The sequence below is a fragment of the Brienomyrus brachyistius genome, unplaced genomic scaffold, assembly GCF_023856365.1.
Source record: "Brienomyrus brachyistius isolate T26 unplaced genomic scaffold, BBRACH_0.4 scaffold36, whole genome shotgun sequence".
In the NCBI taxonomy this organism is placed as follows: Eukaryota; Metazoa; Chordata; class Actinopteri; order Osteoglossiformes; family Mormyridae; genus Brienomyrus; species Brienomyrus brachyistius.
Window position 1 is genome coordinate 3,263,642 of NW_026042311.1, and position 16,556 is coordinate 3,280,197.

The 16,556-nt window shown below is 40.7% G+C and overlaps 3 long non-coding RNA genes across 3 annotated transcripts; 1 reads left to right on the forward strand and 2 right to left on the reverse strand.

The window, feature by feature from the left end:
• Nucleotides 1-6,291: 6,291 nt before the first annotated feature.
• Nucleotides 6,292-7,496, reverse strand: LOC125722015 (uncharacterized). The gene is made up of 3 exons (XR_007386061.1): nucleotides 6,930-7,496; nucleotides 6,500-6,783; nucleotides 6,292-6,381 (listed from the first exon to the last, which is right to left on the reverse strand). It is a non-coding gene; the product is annotated as an uncharacterized LOC125722015 (long non-coding RNA).
• A 4,383-nt stretch (nucleotides 7,497-11,879) lies between these two features.
• LOC125722008 (uncharacterized) lies at nucleotides 11,880-12,913 on the reverse strand. The gene is made up of 2 exons (XR_007386054.1): nucleotides 12,551-12,913; nucleotides 11,880-12,450 (listed from the first exon to the last, which is right to left on the reverse strand). It is a non-coding gene; the product is annotated as an uncharacterized LOC125722008 (long non-coding RNA).
• A 19-nt stretch (nucleotides 12,914-12,932) lies between these two features.
• LOC125722009 (uncharacterized) lies at nucleotides 12,933-14,690 on the forward strand. The gene is made up of 3 exons (XR_007386055.1): nucleotides 12,933-13,851; nucleotides 13,939-14,493; nucleotides 14,579-14,690. It is a non-coding gene; the product is annotated as an uncharacterized LOC125722009 (long non-coding RNA).
• Nucleotides 14,691-16,556: the final 1,866 nt, after the last annotated feature.

The window sequence follows — 16,556 nt, forward strand, 5'->3', positions numbered from 1 at the left end:
TTGTATATAATTTAAAAGGTATACTTGCCAGCAAAAGATTGAGTTAATAAAATTAAACGAAAAGTATTAAGACCCCTTGTCATTAATAGTATTATATACTTCTTAATTTTACAATGACTTTTTTTTCTCTCATATATTTAAGTTTTTGAAATTGATAATCTGGAAAACTGCTGCCTGGGATCCACTATCCATTCTTGACTCTTGGAATAGGAATTGAAGTCGAATCAAACAGCCTTACAGCACCCTCTTGTGACATGCAGTAATATGAATGAAGTGTCCCGTTTTAAGAGGCAGACGTTGAGGCCGAATTTTAGTTGGTCACAAATGTATTTTTCTTCTGCAGCTAGAAGCGTCGTCTGAGCCTGATTTTAACTGGCATGTCGGTGTGGGATTCTTGTAGTAGAAGTTATGTGAATTGCGGTACTCTGAAATTAAGTGGTATGTGTATTAGAATCGTGAAGTGTCATCTTCCTTTTGTTTTAGGTTCGCCCCGGGCATTTTTATGAACTGTATTGTAATATCAGACAGTGTGTCATGAATTTCTGAAGGGATGTTATATATGACCATTTCTTGGATACGTCTCTTGTACAGTAGTTGCAGTTTGTCAGGCCTAATGTGACATGGTGAACAAGTCCTGTGATTAAAGCATGTCTGCTGCTTAAAACATTGCGTTGTATGCTGAAGGTTTCTTGCCGGTACACGTTGAATTACCGTTCCATTAGAATATTCAAGTGTTATTTTTAAAATCATTTAATGAAATAGGTATTTATCTCATCATTGATGACTGTGGTCCACCTGTGTGACAAGTAACCTGTCCCGGACAGAGGTTTCTTCAAGGCCTGTTGTAGGAACCCCATGGTGTAGCATTATGAGAAAGTATACAGGGAGTAGTACAAATGAGCAGTCGCCCTGCCCCTCTTTTACTCATTTTGGATGCTTAAATTACTAAATTGTGTCTTTAATGCTAATATGTATGATTCTATGGTCTGAGTGAGTCTCCAGTACTACATGAATGGTAAACCTAAAAACTCTACTTCTCTTAGCTTAATAATATTTTCTTTATTGAGTTGAATTAGTTTGTGTCTAATTTTCATTTTATTGATTTTCTGCACGGGGGCGGCATGGTGGTGCAGTGGTTAGCACTGTTGCCTCACACCTTTGACACCCGGGTTCGAGTCTCCGCCTGGGTCACATGTGTGCGGAGTTTGCATGTTCTCCCCATGTCGTCGTGGGGTTTCCTCCAGGTACTCCGGTTTCCCCCCACTGTCCAAAGACATGCTGAGGCTAATTGGAGTTGCTGAATTGCCCATAGGTGTGCATGTGTGAGTGCATGGTGTGTGAGTGTGCCCTGCGATGGGCTGGCCCCCCATCCTGGGTTGTTCCCTGCCTCGTGCCCATTACTTCCGAGATGGGCTCCGGACCCCCTGCGACCCAGTAGGATAAGCGGTTTGGAAAATGGATGAATGGATGGATGGATAACTCAGTTACCTTTTATTAACCGACCCACGCTTATTTTAGTAAGAGCTATAGCTAACACAGAGCGATCAGTTGCCGGCTAACAAACTAGTGACAAAAGTCAAACATTTTAAGATTAACTTAACAATTAACGACCCACCATAATCAAAAAGTATTAATTTACTTCAAACACAGTTTAACCGCATTGTGTGTCTTGTATGTACCGGAATAAAACTGTTTCCTCAAACTTTTCCTGCGCCTCGACCCACGCTGCAGTGATCCTGTCAGATTCCAGAAAATGAAAATTTGCGCGCTCGTTCCCCGGATCCGGCCCGTAGCTGCTTTGATTCTGCTGACATTATTGCGTTCCCGCCACGGAAGCCTGGGTCCGGGCCTTGTCCGTATTCCAGCTGTAAAACGGATGTGACTGTAATGCGGATTTGCCGGCTTAGAGGCGGACCCGGATCGGAGTCAGCTGCTATCTGGGAGCATACTTGGGTATAGATCTAAGATCACTGGTGATTAGCTATGTGACGTAACATTTCACAAACATGCCATATAGGCCGAAGGAAAAAGCCCAGAGACAAACTAGTGACCTGGTTCATGTGTGTGTCGATGTTTTTATCGCATTGTGTAAAATATGCCTAAGAAATCAAAAGTGTGGCTCCACAGGGTTCCAGGATGCGACCATTTAGTCGCATTTTGCAACCATTTTTGGAGACAATACAACTAAGTTTATAACTAGACACATTAGTGCGACTTGCAAATATGCCCCTCATTTATGCCTGAATATGCCTCCCATATGGTGGCTGACCACATATCATGTGAAAGACCCGGAGAGAGTGAGTGTATATATATATATATATGTATGATGTGTGTGTGAGAGACACCATCGGAAGTCCGGTTCAGTTCCTCAGAGGCACTACTATGGAGGCGCTTACAGTAATAAACTTGCTGACCGCAAAAACTGGCACTATGATGGAAGTTATGCAGAAGTGCAGAGTAGATGGAATAATTTTTGTACCTCAATAAGATTGTATGCCTTTTGCCTGTGTCTCCAGCCAGTGCCGGGGGTGAAACGCGCCTGCAATTATCAGCGGGATAACATTATCGTTTTTTTTATTCTGTGGAAAATGAAAGACCGATTTGCTGGCCAGATTTATTTATGAATCATAAACATGTTGTGGGCTATATAAGTAAAGTCAGGGCTCTCAAGTCTTATGCATTGACTGTGAGACACTTGCATTTCAACCAGTTCACATGCTCACGCGCTGCACCTTATGTTTGTCAAGCTGAGAAGTAAGGGTTAGGGTTATAATTATCAATAAATAATGTACTTCCCTGTGAAACAATGATGCTGGATGTTTATTTGCATATCATGATATGGTGCAGCCTTTTAATAGGTTTCTGTTTTTCTGTTAATCCATTCATGGTGTTGAATAAGTCAGCAAGCATAAGTCTAAGGCTAGTGAGTGACTGGTGTTTTCGGGGGAGACTCCCTAGAGCTGGAGAGAAATACCTTAAGGCACGGGATGAAAAATCCCAAATCTTCCAGGAAAAATGTCAGCATTATATGTATTTGCCACACAGAACAGAATAAAAAATTCCTTAGGGAATCACACGCCTACCATAGTCACTATACTACTCAGAACGCCTGGCAGCCACCAAATCAAACATAGGAAAAGGTCCGGATTTATAGCGTTAGAATGTGGTAGAGACTAATATCCATAACGTACCATCCTAGAACACACTGTGCTCTAAAATTTAAGCCCAATTAAAATCTGAATATTAAATGAGGAAAATAATTTGATTTGTTCTTGTATCCCATCCATTATATCTGCTTTGGGGAAAATGCACTCCTGTAGCCACTAGGGGAGCTCTCACCTCTTCTGGGCCCAGCTAAATAATTATGTTACGCATTCTAACAAGCTTTATTATCTGTGTCAATAAGCCCTGCTTTTACACTAACACTCCTGTAGCCACTAGGGGAGCTCTCACCTCTACTGGGCCCAGCTAAATAATTATGTTACGCATTCTAACAAGCTTTATTATGTGTGTCAATAAGCACTGCTTTTACACTAACACTCCTGTAGCCACTAGGGGAGCTCTCACCTCTTCTGGGTCCAGCTAAATAATTAAGTTATGCATTCTAACAAGCTTTATTATCTGTGTCAATAAGCACTGCTTTTACACTAACACTCCTGCTGAGAGGCTAATTTGATTACCAGTCTTGCCCTTGTCATTAGGAACACATGAGAATTTGCGCAGTGCTGTTTCACAGTGGATTCTCACTGGTTTTCCCCAAGACTGGTACGATACATTTTATTCAGTTTCATACCACAGGTGATTGCAAGAGGGATCAATTGGTTTACTTTTATACTGGTGCGAGGAAACTATTATTATGATGGTGGGTTATCAAACACAGTAGCTGGCTACCTCAGACATAAGACGCCCATTATGTACCTGTGTGTCACCTATATGGGCTTGGAATCTGTATATCAATTGAAATAATTATTCATAGCCCAGATAGCATCATGTTATTGTTTCAGCGTTGAAGTATAGTTAAATGCATTGAATTATGGTCAGTGTTAAATTATCAGCATTGAAAATGAATTGATTTTTGGTCAGATTTTCAATATTGAAAAATTAATGGTGGCAAAACCTTGATATAAAGCGACTTTTTCAACATTGAAAATAAGATGCTGAGTTAACATCAATATTATTGAAAATAAAAATGGAAAAATGAATCTATGGGGGGCAGCATGATGGTGCAGTGGTCAGCACTGTTGCCTCACACCTCTGGGACCCGGGTTTGAGTCTCTGCCTGGGTCACGTGTGTGGAGTTTGCATGTTCTCCCCGTGTCGTCGTGAGGTTTCCTCCGGGTACTCTGGTTTCCCCCCACAGTCCAAAAACACGCTGAGGCTAATTGCAGTTGCTAAATTGCCCGTAGGTGTGCATGTGTGAATGCATGGTGTGTGAGTGTGCCCTGCGATGGGCTGGCCCCCCATCCTGGGTTGTTCCCTGCCTCGTGCCCATTGCTTCCGGGATAGGCTCCGGACCCCCCCGCGACCCAGTACAATAAACGGTTTGGAAAATGGATGGATGGATGGATGGATGTGCACCAAAGCACACACGTTTTTTTCTGATGGCTTAAACACATTTTTGTAACTACTGGCTATTTTGCAAAAACTCTGCACTCAAATAAAAAAACCACCAAATCAGCAAAACAAACAGGTCTCTTGCAAAAGCTAATAAATCTTGCTTAACTCTTCAAACCTTTGTAAAAATTGTATTTTTATACCAATCAGTTAACACAAACCATCATGTTACAGTTTTTTATGATTGCTTAGGCACGATTTTAAAAACAAGGCTCATTTTGTCAAAACCCTACACACAATTCACACATCTACACACACAAGTAGCAGAACATCTGAGATCTTTTGCAAAATGAAACACTTAATTCAAAACTGTACAATAATTTACCAAAAGCCCACTTTGGTACCCTATGGCGCAGACATGGTTCATACAGTCGGATTTTGTTTGAACCAATTACACACTGCTGTGCTCAATCTGAAACACTTGTAACATTTCTACCTTTCTAATGATATAGTCTTGGTTTGATTTTTTTTCTCTTTTTTGAGATATTGATAAAGAACATGAATATATTGACCAAACACAACACACGAGACAAGTACTGCACCTTGATGAACATATTTATTTCTTTTCATGTACTCAAGTCAGTCAATACTGAACATTTGAACGAAACATTCCTACGTAACAAAACATTTTTCCAGTTTCCATATGGTATTACAGTTTTTGACGATTGCTTACGCACGGTTTTCGAAACAGGGCCCGTGTTTTAAAACAGTACACACAATTAGCACAACCACTCACCCAATTAGCAAAACACTACAAATCCTTTGCATAATGAAATACTCTTGTAAAAACTATATACTTATGTTTAAAAACCACACTTTTGTACCATAAGAAACACATGTTTCACATTTACCATACTCTGTTTGCACGAGTTACACTCTGCTGTGATAAACCTAAAACACTTTTAGCACTTCTACTTTCCTATGATTAGAGTAGGCTACCATCAACAAAGTACAAATGTAAAGTAAATCCACCAAACACTACACAAAACCAATGTTGCACACTGAAGAAACTCATTTATTTCTCAACATGCCCAAAATGTTGACATGGAGATTCATAGTACTGTAACAACATGTCACTTTACGTACTGTACTGTCAGTTTACTGTAACAAAGAAAAACACTAGACATTGTCTCTTCGCCTAGCTGGATCTGGCCAGAGAATTTCATCAACATCGCAGGCAATGTTGTCATTAGCTAGACACCTTGGGAAGAAACGTCTTGAATGACGAATCCATCCTTGTATTGCTGCTACCTCCATCTGGTCACAGACCTCCTCCATGGCTTGGAGGAGGGGTACCTCAGCCTGGAGATGGTGATCATATACCTTCCACCGCCATGCCGAGAAAAACTCTTCTATAGGGTTGAGGAATGGAGAGTATGGTGGAAGATGTAGGACGGTGAAATGTGGATGTTGCTGAAACCAGTTCTGAACCAGAGCAGAGCGGTGGAAAGACACATTGTCCCAGACAACAATGTATTGCATATGATCGATTTGATTTGCTGCTGTTATGTTGTGCAACTGGTCCAAGAATGTAAGTATGAGTGCTGTGTTGTAAGGGCCCATATGGGCATGGCGGTGGAGGACCCCATTCTGTGTAATGGCTGCACAGAGTGTTATATTTCCCCCACGTTGCCCTGGGACATTCACTATAGCCCTGTGGCCAATGACGTTTCTTCCCCTCCTTCGTGTTCTCGTCAGGTTGAACCCAGCCTCATCTACGTAAATGAACTCATGCTGGATCTCCTCTCCATCCATTCGTAGAACTACCTGAAGAACAGTGTCAGGCAAAATTGTGTAGTTCAGTGTCGATGTAGTATACATATTACAGTACAGTAAAAGATTATGAGACGGTATGCAAGATCACACTGCTAAAGTGAATAAATACCTCTGCATAATCATGCCGCAGTTGTTTCACCCTTTCGGAATTGCGCTCGAAAGGCACTCGATAAATTTGCTTCAATTGAATATGGTTTTTTTTTTAGGATGCGTGCCAGTGTTGATATTGAGACCTGATGGATATCGTTGAAACTGGCATGGTTATTGACAATGTTAGCTTGGAGCTGTTTGAGTGTTATAGCATTGTTGGCCAAAACCATGTTTACTGTCTCCCTCTCTTGCTGTTCTATGAACATAGGAGGCCTTCCCCCTTGTCGTTCCTGACCCTCAATCCTATGTAGAAAAAAAACAGTAAACAATGGTACAGTATATTCAGAGGACAAGGTAACAGAAGTGCTGATACTGCATAGAATCCAGTACTGTAAAGCAGTTACTGAAACCGTGCAGATGTTCTTGATATGGTGATATTTGTACAATACCTATTTTCCAGCCGAAATGTTCTTATCACACTTGCCACTGTGTATCGGCTTAGATTTGGCTGTACTCGCAGTCCAGCCTCCCTCAGCGTCAGGCCGTGGTTGACAACGTGGTCAACCAGTGTTGGCGGATCTCATTTGTCAGATTCGGTCCTCTTTGAGCACCTTCTTGTCTTCGTCTTCCTCTTCTTCTACCTCCAGCATGGCCTCCATCTCTTCCTCTTCCTCTGTTGATTCCTCTTCCTCCCCTTCCTCCTCCTCCTTCCATTTTGCTTGAAGACCGATGAACTCACCTGCTGCTTTTTATAGTGCTTACACACCTGATTGGTGTGTCTACAATTAAACAAACAAGTGTTTGCACACCTGATGACTGTGTTGAACCAATTAGTTGGACGGTGCGGTAATTTGACAGTCAGTGCTTTGGTATTGCAAGGAAGTGACTTCATGATAGATTTTTGTGTGTGATGTATGTTAAGTGTGTTTAGTGTTTTGCAAATCACTGTGTGTAGAGTTTTGCAACAAGTGTGAGGTTGACAATGTGCTTATAGTTGTGCAAATATGGGCTGCTGTTTTGCTTGTTGAGTGTGCAGTTTTGCTAATAGTGTACTACTTTTAATTTCCGTGTGTAAGCAATCATCAAAAACTGTAAACATACCATTGTACTGTAAGCTTACAATAATACTGTAACAAATTACATATCCAGTTCAGTATAGAATAAAAATAAAAAATAAAAACCTAAACATCTCTCTGCCTAGCTGGATCTGGCCACAGGGCCTCGTCAACATCACAGGCTATATTTTCATTTGCAAGGCAACGTGGAAAGAATCTTTTGGAGTGACGAATCCACCCTTGTATGGATGCTGCTTCAATTTGATCACATGCTTCCTCCATAGTTTGAATGAGGGCCATCTGGACATAGGGCCGGAGATCATAAACCTTCCACCGCCATGCAGAAAAGAACTCTTCTATGGGGGAGTATGGTGGAAGGTAGTGAACTGTAAATAGTGGGTGTTGATGAAACCAGTTTTGGACCTGGGCGGAACGATGGAAAGCCACATTGTCCCAGACGACAATGTATTGCATCTGGTCCCTTTGGTTTGCTGCTGTGATAATATTGTGTAATCGGTCTAAAAATGTAAGAATGAGGTCAGTGTTGTAAGGACCCAAGTTGGCATGGCGGTGGAGGACCCCATTCTGTGTAATGGCAGCACAAAGGGTAATGTTACCCCCACGTTGCCCTGGTACATTGACAATAGCCCTGTGGCAAAGGATGTTTCTTCCCCTTCTTCTCACTGTTGTCAGGTTAAATCCAGCTTCATCAATGTATATAAACTCATGCGGGACTTCTTCCGCATCCATTCGCAAAACTCTCTGAAATACAGCAAAATATCTCATTGCGTTATCATTATACTGTAGGTATGCTATACAGTAAAATTACATGTACTGTAAAAAGGTTATGTGTGCAGTACACAATACTACAGTCAGTAAACAAAACATACCGCCACATATTCATGCCGCAGGACTTTCACCCTGTCTGAATTTCTTTCAAATGGCACTTTATACAATTGTTTCATCAGAACTTGATGTTTTTTAAGGATACAGCCTATTGTTGACAGAGAGACCTGTAGGACATTATTGAGAATTTGGTGATCATTGACAATATGGGCTTGAATTTCTCGAAGTCTGATTGCATTATTGGCCAAAACGAGGTTTATGATCTCTCTTTCTTGCTCCTGTGTGAATATAGGGCGCCGCCCTCCTTGGTGTTCTCGACGATCAATCCTATGTTGGGCAAACAAAATACATGTAGCTTACTGTAAAATGAAACATGAATACATACCAAAACGGTTGATATAGTACATGCAGTAAGCTATGGATTTTCTGTTGACGGAAGATAAGTTTCTCACCTGTGCTCCTGACGAAATGTCCGAACTATTGATGCCACTGTGTTCCTGCTTAGGTTAGGCTGTACTCTCAGTCCAGCCTCCCTCAGTGTTAGTCCGTGGTTTATTACATGGTCCACAATTGTAGCACGAATTTCTTTACACAGATTTGGTCGTCTTCTTCTTTGTGCATGTCCTATCCCTCCTCTAGGTCTTCCTCTCCCTCTTCCTCTTCCCCTACCTTGGCCTCTTCCTCCACATTGTTCTCTCCAGATTCCCCCTCTCATCCGTACTCTTCCTCTTCTTCTGACACTGTCCATTTTTGTTGAAGACAGGTGAACTTACCTGCTGCTTTTTATAGTGCTTAAACACCTGATTGGTGTGTCTACATTAAGCAAACAAGTGTTTGCAAACCTGATGACTGTGTTGAACCAATTGGTTGGACAGTGCGGTAATTTGACAGTCAGTGCTTTGGTATTGCAAGGAAGTGACTTCACGATAGATATTTGTGTGTAATGTATGTTAAGTGTGTTTAGTGTTTTGCAAATCACTGTGTGTTATGTTTTGCAAAAAGTGTGAAGCTGAAAATGTGCTTACAGTTGTGCAAATCTAGGCCGGTGTTTTGCTCCTTGAGTATAAGGATTTGTTAATTGTGAGAAAGTTTTAATTTTAGTGTCTAAGCAATTGAAAAAAACTGTAATAACTTGAAAATTGACACACTTAAGTGAACATTTTGTTTTGGCATACAGTTCATTACAAAAATGGAAAGCCCCTCATCTTGCTGGGTTTTTTATCAAGGTAACGAAACACCTTAACCTGTTAATATAAAGAAAAGAAAACGATATGATTCATAAAATTAGGGCAAACATGCCATTTTTTGTTCAAAAGTCCACAAAAAACATTGAAAATTGTTTTACTCTGTCGTTGGTATGTATAAAAAGACGCTCATCTGTTTAGAATAAATGTTTGTTTCCAGTAAAATTCTCTGGCTTCTTTTCCGAAAAGTGGCTCTTCTCAATTCGGTTGCCGACCCCTGAGCCAGACTGACATCCACTGAGCTGGACAGAAGCATCTGTCGTGAAATTGCTAAGAGTGGCTGCATGTCTAAGCTTTTCTGTCAGTGTTCAGGTAAACAAACTATGTATAGAAATGAGGTTTTCCTTTGGATAAGCAGACAGATGAAATATCTGTGTTCAGTAACAAAATGAGTTGAATAAGTACCTCTGACTGTCAGTCTCTTTCCCATGCGCTCATGCTTTGTGTGGCTCTGCACTGCCATCTGCTGACAGAATAAAGTAGCTGCACCCAAGACATGCTAAAGACATGCTGGAGAATTTCCACAGCAATATGACATGTTCATGTTCATTATAACCACATTCACGGTGCCTCCTGTTGACAGGCTTGATTTTAGCAAATTGCTATGAGTCTTCAATCAAACTGACACAAATGTATAATATTCATGGTAACTGATATTGTATTTCTCTCCCAAAGCACCTTCTGAAGTAAGAATTGTGCTTTTGGGAAACACAGGATCTGGGAAGAGCAGCACAGGAAATGTTATCCTGGGGGAAGAGAACGAGTCAGTGAAGATGGTACTGAAGTGGTTTGGGGAGGAAGCCCTGAAACACACAGGTGTCCTCTTCACACAGGCTGATGGGCTTAAAGAAAACCAAACCACTGAGGAATATATGAAGGAGAACAAGGATCTGAAGGAACTTGTTGATAAGTGTGGAGGCCGAGTCCATGTCATTCACTCTAAGCACTGGAACAGAAAAGATAAAAATGCTCAGTCTGCAGATCTCGTGGAACAACTACAGCAAGTGATGATAGAGAGGAGAGAAGCTGGGGAATCACAGGCTGTTCAGACACTGGAGGAAATGAAGAAGTTTAACCGGCATCCTACCCACATATTTTACATACATGGGCTACCGACTGGGGGCATCAAGAATAATTTACTGTAAGAAGCAATGATAATAGAAAATAATGACAAAACATTTCTTCTCAAAGTATTATTAGTTATGTAATTAATGTCATCTAAAGATGAATGTCACTAATATTGTTTTTACAATTCATTAGCATATTTTGTCAAATGAAAATCTATACTTTTCTTCAACACAACGTGCAGCTTCTATCCCAAGCACAATCCACATTATTACTTAAAAGCTTATTGACCCTCTGATTCTGGTATCACTTACTTTTCAGTAATTTCAAGTAAACATTATCTGTGCTGTATTTGTATGATGAAACCAATCCTTGAGTCCAATATAAAATAACTGAAATAAACACACAGTCATGCAAACTTCAGCACTTTGTCTTTCAATAAAAGCTGCAGCATCAAATCCGGCCAGTTCTGATCTGCCTGCCATTTTTGCCTAAAAACAAGTGCTGGTGTTATCAAAAACTGTCATATAGCTATATTCCAGATTTATTACAGCCAATCACATCTCGGAGCTCCGAAGAACCTCCTTCTCCTTACATTTCCCTCCTTCTCACTCTTCCCTCAAATACTGTTACATTTGTCTTTTTTCCACACTCACACCCTGTCTTGATCATACTCTGACTGCATGGCATCCATATGCAGGGCAAACTATTTTACAGTCTTATCTTGTATAATATGACATAAACATTGAATTTGATTTTTTTATTTTCACATCCGAACACAACGCACGAACATGAAGGGATGCGTTTGCATTTGCAACCAACCCCTCCGCAAACCCCCCTGCGGAATACTGGCCACGGACCGGGGTGGGAATCCCCAAGCTGGAAGACTGTACTGCGTCATGTTAACATTAGCTAGCTAGTTAGCATGGATACAGAGTGCACCGGACTAAAACTATAAAACATTTGCAGCCATTAACTTATAGGTGGTAGTAACACGGAAATGACTCTTTCTGCGTCAAAATAAGGTAACTCTGTGATGTTGATACTTTATCATTTCCTTTAACTTAACCGTACCTTCCTCCCATAACTCTGTCTCTGCTTATTGACATTTAGGAGAGTGTCAGATATAAATTAACGGTGCAAAATTATCAAAGACAGACACAACAATGAAGAGATGACAAAGACACAGTTTGAAAAGTAAGTATATGTTTTATTGTAAAGCTCTTATCCTATTTTAACTTAGCCTATCTTATGATATTTTAACAGCATATCTTATCATATGTTAACTTAACCTATCTTATTATGTTTTAACTTAGCTTATCTTATCCTATTTTAACTTATCCTATCTTATCTTATCTTATCCTATCTCTTTTGTACATTAACACTTAAACAGTATCTCTATTATCCCTCCGTCCCCGCCCATAACCCACAAGTCCATCAACAACATCGCTATTATCCCTCTGTCCCCGCCCATAACCCACAAGTCCATCAGGAACAATGTCTCTGTAGTCAGTCCTCCTTCTCCGGCCATATCCCATAAGTCCATGGATCCTTGTCAGGAGTTGCTGTTCCGCCGATCGCTGACGCTGCCCCTGGCCTCTCTCTGGTTGTACATCGCAGGAGCCGTTGCTGTCCGGACGACGGAGGAACTTCAGTTGGGGCCTCCTCCTCGTCGCTCCTTCTTCCTCCAGCGTGGGTAGCCTGTCCCTCCCGCTCCACGGACGAACCCTCTGGCCCTGGTGATTTTCTTCTCTTCCAGTCTGGACAGCCGATTGTTAAAACAAGGAAAGATTATTGATATAACACATTTTATGCTCTAAATAAAGTGCTCTAATAAGGTCTCTTAAGCCAGGGCTTTACCTTCGGCATGTCAGGCACCCTCCGTGTCGATCGGGGCTTGTCTGTGTCATCTGTCTTCTTAATGACACCTTCCTTCGTTGTTATTTTTACTTTAATTGTAAGTTTAATTTTAATCTTAACTATGTTTATTTCTTTGTTCTCCATTCTTTAGATGGCAAGACACTTCAAAATGCAACCAGTCGTTAAGATGCTCGAAAGCAGTTTGAGAAGATAAGTACATGTGATTCAAAAGCAATCAAGTTGTTGTCACGGACGCCCATTCGTACCATAACAGACAATGCGATACTATGCAGCTCGTCGGCGACTTTCGGCCGCGTTCGGCTCCGATTCGACTGTAAGCAGATTGCCACTCTGACGTATGTGGCGCGAGACTCGGGCTTTCGGACTCAAACGCTCACAGCAATAAATCTTATGGAGAATCTCCATTAATCCATTTAAAACCTAAAACTGGCTGCATCAGAAGCGTTTCGGCAGTTTGCAAACCATAAAGACTATTTACAAAGTAATGAAACTGTTATATAAATGTGAATACGTGTGTAGGCTTGTCCCGAATTGAAAATCTCATGCCAACAAGCTGACCCAAGTTGGCAACCCTGCGTAAGTCGCCCCCCTTATTTTATATGCAAAAATGATCATATGCAGGGGGCACATAACTGATATGAAAGTACTCATTCGCTGTCTAAAGCGATACGCGTGGTAATGTCTTGTAGCAGCGCAAATGCGTATTTACTTTATGTGCATACGCGCTGTTATGACAAGAAATCATTGTGTATTTTAGCCTTCATGCCGCGAAAGAATTACAAATTAGCCTAAATGTTAAGATGCACGGTAATTTCTTGTCATAACAGCGTGAATGCACATAAAATAAATACGCATTTCCGCTGCTACAACAAGGAGTTGCCCCGCGTGTACGGGGAATGCGTACTTGCGCACCATGCAGTTATGTGCGCTCCTGATCATATGTATAGTATATTGTACAATAAATGCTATAATATTTAAGTCGTATCGTTTGCTGTTTTTTAATATTTTAATCATCATTTTCTTCGTTCATTCCTGACGACAATTGGGGCAGAGACTGTCATACGCTCTCGGTAACACTCACAACCAGATGTAGCACAACAGTGAAACATTTACAAATGTGACAAAAGGTCTTCTGTGTGTCCATTAATTCATACATAGAGTTTTAATCCCGTCTCATGAAAAGCTGTAGTTATGTTGCCCCTGACAATTCCAAAATTCTTTTTGCAGCAAACTGACAAACCGAATAAGCCCAGGACACTGGAAAATGCTTGAAAAACATGGTAAAGTAGATTTCAGCATTTTCTGTCGTTACATTTGTATTAGAATTGTAAGAAATGTTTTCGTTAGTGTTATTTTGTATTTTGCAGGATGTTCCTCAACAGATTGGTTCTGTGGACTGTGGCGTGTTCATGTTGATTGTTGTCACGTCACGGATCGGGGAAGCAGGAGCAGGAAGATGGAGAATCTGGAAACCAGCTAGGAACACAGGACAATAGAAGTAGGGACTTAAATGACTGGACGGGTAAAATATATTTTGACGCGGAGTTAAATACATAGAACTAATGAAAACAACTGGAAACAGCGAATGACATGGAGATTCCACACGAGGTTAACGAGGGGGCGTGGCACACGGGAGGATCGGACGAGCGCGCGTGTCAATTGTAAGAGAGACCACCTTGAATTGTTGGACGTAACACTTGTGATACAGAGAATGTATTGAAGTGTTTTTCCCCTCCCTTTTATCAGTATGCACTGTGCATGGCCTTGGTGTGTCTTGAGTATTACAAAATGCACCATGAACTGTGTATATTATATATCTATATTATATTTTTATTTAGGCCATAATATGTGATCTTGATCTGTGGTTTTTCATTGAGTTGGAGGGATTTGACAAAAACATCCTTTTAGAAATGCGTGAGGAAGTAAGTTCTTTTCTTTTTGACAAGTAGTGTATCTGTCAGGTTTGCGACACAACAGAGAAATTAAATATTTTATTTCACTCCTCAGGGTCAAGACTCTGGTCTCCAGCTCACCGCTCTCTGTTACATCTCCATGGCCATTTTGTCTGATAGTATCATTCGATTTTTCTATGCTATAGTTTTTTTATGTTTAATCATTGCACGGTATATAAATTATTATAAATAATAGTTTATTTTCCTTGTGATGTGTCTGTGCTTAATAGTATTAAATACGAGTTTAAACAACTACAGTTTCCTCAGTAATGTATTTCATGAACTGATATTTTCCCAACAAAACCCATGTTTGCATTCAAGTCTCTGTCATATTTTCTACATAATATTTGCAACAACCATTATGAAAACTTTGCAGAACTACAAGCCTCTCCAGTTGCAGCCACACCCATATCCAAACTCACATATAAGGTATATTTGTATATTGTTTCCAAGGTACCAGCATTCCTACAGAACCATGTTACATAATATATCCACATATAGGCAATTTCAGTGTGAGTCCTGATGCATTATGCATACTGCTTTCAAATCTGTCATCAAAGCATTGACTGTAAAAAACATGGAGACCAAAATGTCTCTAAAAGGTGAAAACGCAACATGTCAAGCGCCCCCTACTGGCTGGCTGCAGTACTATTATTAGCACCACCCATACCAATGTGTTTCAGTGGTAAGAGGCAATTTTCCACATTACTTTCATGTCTTTCCATCTACACAATAACAAAACATTTCTTCTCAATGTATTATTAGTTATGTAATTAATGTCATCTAAAATGAACGTCACTAATATTATTATTACAATTACTTTGAATATTTTATAAAATGAAAATCTATACTTTTCTTCAACACAACGTGCAGCTTCCACCCCAAGCACAATCCACATTATTACTTAAAAGCTTATTGACCCCCTGATCCTGGTATCACTTTTCAGTCATTTCAAGTAAACATCATGTGTGTTGTATTTGTATGAGGAAACCAATCTTATCAACATCAACAACTGAAATAAACACACAATCATTCAAACTTCACCACTTTTTAATTTTGTTTTGTCTTTCATTAAAAGCTGCAACATCAAATCTGGCCAGTTCTGATCTGCCTGCCATTTTTGTCTAAAAAATAAATGCTGGTGTTATCAAAAACTATGTCATATAGCTATATTCCAGATTTATTACAGCCAAACACATCTGGGAGCGCCGAGGAACCTCCTTCTCCCTACATTTGGGGAAGATGGTGGCGCAGGAGGTAGTGCTATCGTTTAGCAACCAGAGAGTTGCAGGTTCGAGCCCTGGTTTCTTCTCACCCCATAAAAAGTGTCCTTCAGCAAGATGCTGAACCCCAAATTGCTCCCGGCGTGCAGCTTGGCGCCTTGCATGGCAGCCTCCGCCCCCGGTGTGTGGATGGGTGAATGTGAGGCATGAATTGTAAAGTGCTTTCAGTTCTCATAAAAGTAGAAAAGCACATTTACCATGTGTGTTTTGGATTTGGATTGTATTGGTGTGTAGTCAATCGCGCATGTACATGCTCAATCGCAGTAACATTTTCACAGGAATTTCGGAGACTGAAGTGCTAATTCTATGGGGGTGTATTCAGTGGGAAAGATGTAGGGCATGTCCCCCCCTTCGTCGTATTAGATATTCTGTTTCCCCCCCTGTGTGTTAAGTAGTGGGGTTGCTCTTGCATGTTTAATAAAAGATTGTACTACACTGCTTGTCCTGGCATATTGCCTGTGGTTTGGGGGGAGGTTAATCTGTGTGTGTGACCGTGAGTGACGCGACATGTGTGCTACAGTATACATCCAGTATGTAACTGTATAAAGTAAAACTCACTGTGTAATATTAAATGCAAATGGATACTGTAATATGAAGCATTGCAGTAAGAGGACAATATTACAGTACAGGGCACATTGTTGGATTACATACCTGTTGGCTCTATGAAATGTTTGAATGGTTGAGGACATGGTTGTTCTCCCATCATTCGGCCGACCAGCCTCAGCCATTGTAAGGCCATGATTGAGGACC